An 11,282-nucleotide genomic window follows, 5' to 3' on the forward strand; every position below is an offset into this window, starting at 1 on the left:
TTCTTCACTTTTCTGCTCCCAAATTATGAGACATGTGGAAATATATTTAAAAAAACATACGATATACGATCATATCATCATTTTCTGACTTACAGTAACATATGTTGTGCTTACTGACTTTCATTATTCTAAAATGGATCAAATGGATCATGTACAATGGTTCAAACTTAATATCAATGGTAAAATATCATATGCTCAGGTTGCAATGGTCAGGAAGCCCATAGTCCAGGCACATCAATGTCAGACAAACACTTCATAAGTCCTTTGATGTTTATGTACGTGATGGTAGCCAGAGAATAACCACAAATCCTTAGTCATGCCACCATATATGTTCCTCACACAGGCCTTTGATATAGGATTCAGGAGACACTCATTACTACAAGATTACCAGAGCCTGATAAATCCTTCTGCTTTATGATTCTCTTGTCAACGCACCATGTCAGATTGAGGCTAGACAGCATCAGGAATATTACCTCAAGAGCCAGAGGCTCAGCATAAAGAGATCCTGTGAAGGGAGACAATCATGCATCAAATGATGGTTCGTGAGTACATCAAAGGAAAGCATCTGTTTCACAACCTTGGAGAACTCTGGAAAAGAAGAATCCAGCTCTTATACATCAGATATACTGTCAGACACAAAAGGTGGGCTGTCAGCCCATAGCATCCTCCACAGCCTGTATGACCCTCCTCAGTGAAGGTCCCCCCTACAGAACAGGATGCAACAACTAAGACAGAGGAAACAGTATATCTGTACCTGTCATCAACAAAGAGAACAGACAGCTATGCACAGTTTCAGCAGATGTAAATTACAGAGGGCTAAAGTAAAGATAAATTTTAATTGACTGATGATTATTTTTGGTGTCTTTGTTACCACGAGGAAGTGAAGATTAAAACATATGATGAAACTTGGTGCCAGGGAGCCAGAACTGAAGTGATGTGAACCAGCTGTAAATGTGAAATATGACATTATTTATATTATTATTATTATTATTATTATTATTATTATTATTATTATTATATTACTGCATCATTCCAGTGTGGCTGAAGTACGTACTTATCAAACTGGAGACATATAAATGGAAAACAGTAGGGGGCCTGGGATTGAACCTTGAGGAACTCCACAATTACTGATGTTGAAGAAGAAGAGGAGGACAGAGAATCTCATACTATACAAGGAACCAGAGACACTAATTAAAGGTCATATTGATAACATAATTATCAGAATTATGCCAGAATTAGAGGCAGCCAATCAAACATGTATGGTCTATATACTGTATCTGTATATGCACACATGTATAAGCAAGCAATTGTAGCCTTTTTGGCCACCTTTTTTGACAATACCAATTCTATTTTGCAACTGAAAATCTACTTTTATTGATAGGGGCATTGTTTCATATGATACCAAAACAATTATTTCAACATTTAAAAAAAATCTCCCTCCAGTTTTTTATATCCAAAAGCTTTATTGTTGTCTGCATTTACAGTTGAAGAAGAAGTCTTTTAAGCACGCAAAAACAAAACGAAATCAGTAACGATGTCTTAAAATATATGTCATTGCAATGGATCTGTTTTCTGTGACAGAACAGCTCAGGTAAACGTAAGGACACAGTCGTGCACTGATTGATGGTTGATAAAGAGCAGATTCACTTTGAAGGCTTTGTCATAACACAGCAATAAATATTCTTTCAGGGTCATTTCTCTATTTCTGTATCCAGACATTTAAATCTGTGTCCCAAATCCATTACTGTGAAGCATTTTTGAAGGTTACTGTGAAGGTTTTGTCTCTTGATTGTGTTACAGGCTGTCATCTTGGTAACTCTGGTTTACATCATTGTGACAGATTGTTTAACTTTTAACAAACACTGGATCAGATTTGATTGGATTGAATATTGGAGTAACTTCATGTTTTGCTGTAGTTGCTTTTTGGATAGATTTTAAATTGACTAAAACTCTGTCATGCATGTCTGCTTGAATCGTTTTTATTTAGTTAGTCATGCCAATTCATATTACAAATTCATTGGTTTATTGAAGCTGGACAGTTTTTAACAAGCAGCGTGACTCTGCTGTATCTTTTTAACAGATTTTCTACAATATGTGTGTTTACAAGTGCAATTCAATGGAAGAAGTAGAGCACTTCTGGCATGAAACACCACGCTCAGCAGATCACATTGTGGGCTACAGGAATGTTTGATTGCAGCAGAGCATATCTCAATTTGAGACTGCAAAGTCCTCACATGTTGCCAGAGAGTTTAACCCTGAACACTGCCAGGTGTACAAGGTAGAAGAGCCAGAGGTTTAACAGCTATCATGCCTTTGTGAGAAATATGATGAGGCTGTAATGTCTCAAAGTAAATGAAATTTGGGAAAGACACAGCACAAATTGACCACAGACACTTTGATCAAAAGCTGTGGACCACATTGTCATTGCTTAGTAAACACCTGGCATGAAAATAAGAATGATCTGAGGCAACAAAATGCAGTCTCCAGTACTAGAGCAGGTTTAATTGCTGTTATATTAATAACATTTTAATATTTAATAACTTTATTGACTAATTACTGGACCAACTTGCATTTAAAGATATGATAAAGATATGATTCTGCATTAAAATATCTAAAAACAACTTGACCTTTGATAAACATTTTGTTGAGTTGCGTATTTAAATGATCCCAAACGTTTCCAATGATGTTCAAACCAAGAGAAAGCTGTAATTTTATTCAAAGTAATGGTGCGTTTCATTTGGTTGCCAGTCGCTATCACTTCTGGAAGGAAGCAACATTTTTCAACTTGCACTGATGGATCATTTGTGTTAAATTCCCCCAAACAGCCAGATTACTTCACTGTTCGTTAGCCATAAGATAGCAAGCAACGGCAGGCACTGAGGGTGCATGTGTTTGAATTCGGGTTAACCTCTTACTGAACTCTGCACTTGGTTTCTCTCTCTTATTTTTCCCATTTCCCTTCCTACACTCCCCTCCAGCTTCAGTTGGCTGTAAATATTATAGTAAATAACACCCAACAATTAAGGTCACCTCGACGGATCGCTGCTGCAGTCAGTTTGATAAATGGGAATGAAGATAAATCCACTTTTTAATCCCAAAAGTTAAAAAGTAATCTTGGAGCTCTTCTGGATCAGAGCAGAGTTCAGTGCGACTCTGGGTGGTTATTCCTCCAGAAGGTTGGGCTCTGCACCTAACTCACTCCTCCAGAGCTGACCAGCTCTGAGCAGCTCAGCGACAGCTCTTCCCGCCCACTCTGTCCGGCTCTACCCGCACAACATACATGTTGATTGAGAGAGACCCCATATTGTGTGTTCGACATTATACAATGTTAGGCAAAGATGTATATAAAAGCATATTCTTCCAGGGTCACAGGTGAAGAAACAATTTATACTCATAATTCTAACAATCACATCGATAACAAATGGATTTTAACGACAGTAAAGATGATCCCAGAAGTCACGCCGCTCCCTCTGAGTGTAGCTGTTAGTTTTGGTCATTAAACACACCTTTAAGATGATCCGGTGTTGGACAGTCAGTGATTAGGGGCTCAGTGAGAAGATATCCCTTCATAACACTTCACATCCACATGACATTAGGACTCAGATGTCACTGTGAAGGCAGTCCAGCTTTGTGTTCAGTGATCGGACTGCAGTGAAGGTTTGCCTGACACGAGGAGAGTTTGGATGAACTATTGCTTTACCGTTTCATCTTGTGCATCAAAACAGTCATTTCACATAGCACACAGGCAAATACCGGCCACACAATAAAGAAAGCTTAATTATAACGTTGAGATAATTATTTTTTCCTGATTCATGTGGGCGATGGCAAACTTAAAATAACCTCCCTATTTCAGGAGGACAGAGATAAAATTATGCATGCAGTTGTTTTTATCCTTTTGAAAATAAGTGAGATGCACAATGGTATTCAGATGTACTCCACTACAGCTGTACTGTCTGGTGCATGGCAGCATCTGGACATGGAAATCAGTGCATGTTTTCCCAAAAGCCTGCAGGGAGGGCTGCACCTCCTACCCAGCAGGGCTTACAGAGTATGGGAGATATGCCTACTTTAATTTATACAGCAGCTTGTTCCAAAAGGTTTATGAACAAATTAAATAATACAAAGCTAATAAATAAGCGGAGAAACTAACAAACAAATTGATCCAAAAAGACATTAGATTTATTAGATTAAATAGACGTAGGGCGAGGCAGAGGGGCATGAGGAGGTCAGACCACTATAGGTGAATTAAAGCTGTGGTGCCCGTAATATAAAGTTATATGTCCAATTGTTTACCATATAATAAGCCATTTAATTAAACTACATTTTATTAGCCTACATTACATGATTCAGCACTAAATACATTTCTTCTGGCAGGAAATAAAGTCAAGCATCACTCTATGCCAAGTCAGCTGAATGCCGGTCTACCACCCATCATGTCTCAGTTTGCTGATCTGGCAGCCAGTTTAAGTCTTTCATGCTGTCACTCTGTGTGCAGATGTTTGCTTGTTGTTGCCCCTGCTGCTGTTCTTCACTTCAGCATCCACCTGCTTTTGTTTTGCTCAGCTGCAAACACTGTTTTTTTCTAGATTTACATGCTCTATGTTGTTTATGATGTTATGTATTCCATCTTTTTATGCCGTATCGTCACAAAATGTGTCTGTATATTGCCATCTCCATTTTGGAATTTTATTTATATCTTTACCAATCTTTTGCATGAAACTGAAAATAATCCCCTGCATTTATTAACTTACCATCAAATCATATATCTAATGCATATCAGCTATTGATTGAACACCTCTTGTTCTGACTGTAAACTTTATCATGTGTTATCATGTTGGGATCCGAGTAAAAATAGTGCTAAAGTCCAGCCAAGTGCTGACTCTCAACTTGTAATTGGATTTGTTCAGCTTGTAGTGCTGCTGGAAATGTATTTTTAGCACATTACTAGAGACACAAAATAAACTAATAAAGACACTAGTTCAACTATCTGTCATAATTCACACAGAATGGGACCCAAATGCAAGAAACCCAACAGACGAACTGTCGAAGACAGCAGGGAGCACACATGCACAAGGGCTGATAAGACACCGGTGAGCACAGAAGAAGGACGGGAAATCACACAAAGGGAGGAAATGAAAAGCAAAACATGACACATGGAGGGAAGAACTTCAAAATAAAAAAGGAAATAACAAAACCACAGAATCAAGGAAATTAAGGTCATAAATTGTCTGTAATTGACAGATTACCTTCAATATGCAGAGGGTTTGTTTACGGCTGACCGAAAAATTGTCACGCACACTATGCCTGCCATAAAACTTCCAAAAGCGTGTATTTGTCTGTTTAACCCAATAATAAACAAGAGAGACCAGGCTATCAGTAGTTCCGTTCATTACATTACCTTCACGTTACGTTAGCTACAGGCATTGACACCATTTCGTTTTTGTCAGTCGTTAGTTCTAACTGAGTGTAATTTACACTGAAAGATTTTAAGCAGCAGCCATGCAGCACTATGCAAAAAACCCACAATGGCTGAGGCGCTGTGGGTTCTTCGCATGGTGAGCAGGCACCATTCATTCAAGTCGGCGGATGACATACTGGTACGTTAGTCTTCATAAATTGTCTCTCTTTTTTGACATTCTTTTGGTCTTACAGAGAAAGTGAGAGCGAGCCAGCGAACACAATACCACAACATTACCACCACCCTGAAACTGAAATGGAATTCAGCCGTCAATTTCATTAGTCACACCTGTGTGTTCTGCGAAACAACTTGCCAAATCCCTCATATCCTCGCTTGACTTGTCATAACACAGATCAGTACCCGAGTTTCTGGTGAAATATCTCTTTGTCATATACTATGTGAGGGCTGGTTTACATAATCCAGCATCCATATGTTGTTGACTCCTACCATGTTCTGTGGATCATAAATCAGAGGCTGCAGTTCACTCTGAGTTCATGAGGTCGGCTCATACACGAAGACATAATGAGCACCTGTGATTGACTTACAGCCGCTTTTGCCTGAAAAAAAGTGTGGTGATGCGGTTTCAGCCGCTCCCTGGCACAGCTCGCTCAGGCAATCTCAAGTTCCCCCATATCATCAGATGTACTGCTATCCGATGCCGCGATTGTATTTGTCTTGGACATTGTTCTAGCTTTGATCATAAATTGCAGTAATTACTCTGCGCCTTATCCTTCCCTCTGGAAACAATGCGTGGAACAGGAGAAGCCGGCGCGTACACAAGAGCAGACACAGAGGCCTACAGTACGTGGGAGCACCGGTGAGAGGATAAATGGCCTGATTAAATGCAGCCTTTATGTTTTTCCATTCACAATGCGCTTCGCAGCTCAGCTACCAGTGTGCAGCCACTTAGCAGCGGGTCACTTAAGTCCGGATGTGCTAACGAAACAGGGTGTTCTGTAATTGAACCAGATCTCTTTCTGCCTTCCCTTTCCTTTCATCCTTACATCTCGAAGCACAAATAAATAAATGAGCAGAACCTGAGCCGTGACTACAGGGAATTGTTCATTATGGACTCTGGAAAACAGCAGCAATCAGGACTAACAACAGGCTGTGTGACTCATTTTGGTCCCTGAATAGTACAGGGGCCACACAATTAACCCCCCACTTGCCACACGGCCTTTCATCTACTTCACGCAAAAATGGTGTCCTTTGTAGCCTCCCCTCAACAGGAAACAAACATGTTTGAATTCCAAGTGCTGCGTGCATACCGTGATAAAATTTTGTAATTATAATTCCTGTCATACTACGCTGTAACTTCCTGGAATATCATGAACCTCGGTCTCTGGGAATTAAACAGGCCGTGGTGGAACCTCAGTGTGGTTATCCAAAAATATGGTGACAGAAATGCCAGAAATTCTCTATTTATAACCATAAAACCTTTAATGATGTGAGATCTAACCCCACCAGCGAGGAAGAGATTTTGAGAGAGCTGATCATCCTCTGTGCTACAGTTTTCTCTTTGAACATCAGACAGATCTTGATGCGTAACACTGAACTTTATCAGGATATGTATGTTCATACATTTTTGTTTGTTATATTTAAAATCACATTTGCTCTGTGAGCCAGCAACATACGACCTTGAACTCCCAATTCCCAAAAAATTGGGACGCTGCAGAAAACATTAAACAGAATCCTTTTTGTCATACACTCAATCTAAAACAGTACAAAGATACTATATTTAATGTTATACCTCATCAAGAGCGGCTACAGCTGAAAGCTCTAGATTAGCTACTCAACGGGCCTTGAGGTGAGACTGTTTCATCAACTTGTTTAACAGCTGAAGACAAACTGATTAAAACAGTAGATGTACATGACTCAGAGGAGGATGAGGGCTGATTCATGCTGAGAACTCCACATATTTCTCACTCACCCACTACAAAGCCACAAGCTGATCTAATGTCAAAAACATGACTGGGATTCGAACATTGTTACTGGGATTTGAGCCAAAAGTCGAGAATGGTAATCTAGGGAATGTCATACTCTGAGGAATTTAAAACCAAATTCCATGTGCATTAGTTTGAGATAAAATGTTCAATGTGTATTCAGGACTGAACAGCAGTTTTGGACTTTTGCTGTATCTAATAAAGTTTACGGGAAGCCCAAACCCTGACTGAAAGCAACGCTTCAAAATAAAACCAGCCAGCACCTCTAAAAGAGCTTATTCTAATGGAAAACAAGGCTGAATGTGATTTCAGAATGAGCTCCAGCCGTGCAGTGAATTGTGCAACACTTGAGCTCTGCTGATTTCCACAACATTTCTTATTGGAAAACATCCTCAGTACACAGCGAGGGAAATATGCACACACCAACAGTATCAAATGTGTATCCCGAGGGAGGTCATTACTTTATGATGTGGTATGTTCAGATGCCAACGTGTAATGATCCACCTCAAGAGGTTTGTTCACTGTCTTCTGCAAGTGAACACTGCTGTTGAACATAAATACTCTTGACATTTCCAGGGCCGGGATTAAACGTTGTTCACACAGATGACTTCTGCCTTTTGCCTGATACCACATGAGTATACTGAAGAGGAAAATCAGCTCAGAGCAAAGCTTTACAATGTTTAATTTTGTCCTCATTTTGTCTCCATTTTAGTAAGTCTAATGAAATGTTGATATATTTTTATTCTTTTCTTTGTGATTAAGAAAATGCTATTTTAACTTAAAATTATTTTTAAGTTAACAGTGATTACATTTCTGAATGTCGCTTGCTCGGACCATGTCCATCTTCGAACTCGGCCTTCATTGTGATTTCGAGTTCCCTCATCTTGAAGTCAATGGGTTTTTTTCAATGGGTTTTCAGTTTAACGCCTCGCCACAAAATAATATCTGTGGTTATCACAAACTGAAGAGATTTTAATGTTTTGTCCTACGATATAAAATGCATCAGTAAGTACCCCAAATTGGATTTATGAAGTGTTTACGGATCTATAAAAAAAAGTGGTTGCTAAGTGGCTCAATTTCAGAGGTTGTCAGGGGCATTAAACGTCATCACGCCCAACACAGACTCATCTACTCACTAGTCTGTCTTTATAGTCAGACTTTAGTTGCAAACTATTCTAACTCTAACTTTACAACTTGTAAATATATTGATTCATAGTGTGTGTAGTATAGCGTCGTAAGATTCATTTACGCTTCAAAAATCATAGTTATGTGTGAAAATTATCTTGCAAAAAACCCCATAGGAGCGAAGCTGTCATCCCTACAGTCAGACAGACCAGATAAAAACAATACTAGCTGCACTAGAGTCGATGTAATTGACTGGAACTGTGTTACAGTGATCTGCATGTTAAAACAAATGTGGGTCATGCAGGGGCGTAAAGTGAGGGGAAAATGGCCCCTTCCTACTCCCTACCTCCCTAGACCCTGCCCCCTTGATGGGACTATACCCATCTTTGAACACGAACAAGTAAATCCAAATTTGTAAACCTTTTTTAGCTCCGTTGTGGTCTCCACCAACTCCTGAGGGAAATATATGGTTCTTCTGCAGCTAAATGCTCCACTACATTCTTCTGTCACTTTGTCTGCTGTTTCGTGTGAGGCAGGTAGGGTACAGTTCCAGTATTTGCTGGAAACAGCTGCCTGCTGGGGCGAAAAGTGACGATGTTGAGAAGATCAATCAAAACACTACAGTTGTGGGTGGGAAAAATAATTCAATGAGCTGAAAGACGCTAAAATGGTCCATTGAGACAAGGAAGACGGCAGGGCCAGGTGATTTATCTCTGTGGGTCACTTTGAGCCATAACTTTTCATATTACATTTGACCCATTGATGGAATAAAAAACATATTTTAAAACTGTGCTGTAAATATGAAATATAGTCACCAAAAGCTTTAAACAATGTTCAAATGTAACTGCGTCTAAAAGACTTTCACTTCTCACCGTATGCCAACATGTTAAACTCCTTGCATGAAACTGATCCAAGCTCAGTCTAAATGGCTGTGTTTTTCCATATTCTCTGTGGTTTCTGAAGATCAAACAAAGGCTCTTGTAATAAACTGCACTCAGATTAATTTAGCTGTACATCAAGGTGAAGTTAATGCCTAGAAATGTAATTTTGTTTACTGTTCCCTGTAAAGTCAAGCATTTATCGAGCTCAGTGTGGCTGCAGTTTTTTGCCCGAGGCTCAGTTTGCTCTTTGAGTTTTGTTCCAGCCCGAACCTCAACATTATAATATTATCCTGCATTAGCCTGAGGATAAGGACCTCCAGTAGATGAACACCCTGTCTGCTGGCGTTCAAGTACTGTAAGTACACATAAGCAGTATTATCATACAGAGTGTAAACAGATTAAAAAAAAAAGAGTTCAGAGTTTGTGATTCTTTCCCAGGAAAAGAGTTTGTTATTTACTGTAACCTTCTATTCAAAAAGCTTCTTGTTTTGCCTACACTGTTTCCACTACACTTCCACTGGGCCCATTTTCTGGCACAATTCTGACCGAAGCAGTGTTCAGTCTTGTCTCATATTCAAGACAGATATTCAGGTGATGTCTCATGATATTGTATCTGGGTAATAATGGGGTTTAACTGTAATAGATAATGTTCATACTTTAAAATCACTGCATGAGTCATGTGAGGGCAACACAATGAACATACAGTGCGTTAAAAGTCATCCAGCTCATCCGGCTATTATGTATTTTACATTCATTTATATAGAAAATTGTATGATTACTATTATTATTACTTTTTGTCTTAAAGGTGTAAATTATAAAATACAGCCAGAATTCAAAAGGTAACTCCAAAAACAAAGGGGGCAGGATATCAACAGAGTAACCAACAACTGCTTCTCTTTGCTAGCTATCCTTGGCAGTAGTTAGCTACCTTTAGCTAATTAGCTCGTTGCTCTTTTATCCGTTGAGCCAGTGGCCCTAGAGTGTGCTTGGGGGTCATCATGGGCGACAGGATTTGGCTCCCTGAGAGTGAACACAGCTGGACACCGAACGGGAAACAAACACAGCCACCTCCGTTTGAAGACAGGATGGAGGTGATTTACAGCTGCTCTGACCAAGACTGCGACCTCAGAGACGTCAAGACACGGCATCGTACTCAGTGAATTGAACTCAACAAGCTGGAGTTATCTTGCAATCCATCTTCAAAAAAGGCATCGGTTGCATGATGAACATAAAGTAGGCCTACATTGTGAATACTTTTTATGCCCAGAGACTAATGTTAATGGAGCAAAGCAGTAATCAGTTGTAACAAATGAAACCAGCTGACCAACACACACCACATCAATGAAAAACTTTAATAAATCCCATGGTGACCGGAATAACTCTGCTTTACCTCAAAAACCCTGTGCCTGTTCAAAGTCTTGTACCATGATGGCTCCAGCTAGAGTTACCGGTGCAGGGGGGAGGCTATCCTCACAACACCAGTGAATGGTTTGGACTGAAAATAGTGCCCCATTTTTTATTCATTCAATCATCACTCGGTTTTGAATCAAGAATTGTTTCGTCTATGAAAAATCGATTCAGAATTGAATTGCACACCTAAGAAACGAATCGGGAGATTGCTAAAGATTCACCCTAAAGCACATTTTCCAAAATGTCCAACTATCACCTTAAGGGTGTACCAGCCATGATCTTAAGATGTTAATTTGTTGCAAATATGTTTTTTCTGTCAATTGAGCAAACTTCAGTCACTGATATGTGCTGGAAAGCAATGGCAAAAGCAGGCGGGGGATGTCGAGTTAAGAGTTTTCTTTTATTAAATACGAATTTGTGCTACAGACACAGCAGCTCAACCCATTGGTATCAACTGCAAACAAG

This window comes from Pagrus major, chromosome 1, assembly GCF_040436345.1.
Source record: "Pagrus major chromosome 1, Pma_NU_1.0".
Taxonomy (NCBI): Eukaryota; Metazoa; Chordata; class Actinopteri; order Spariformes; family Sparidae; genus Pagrus; species Pagrus major.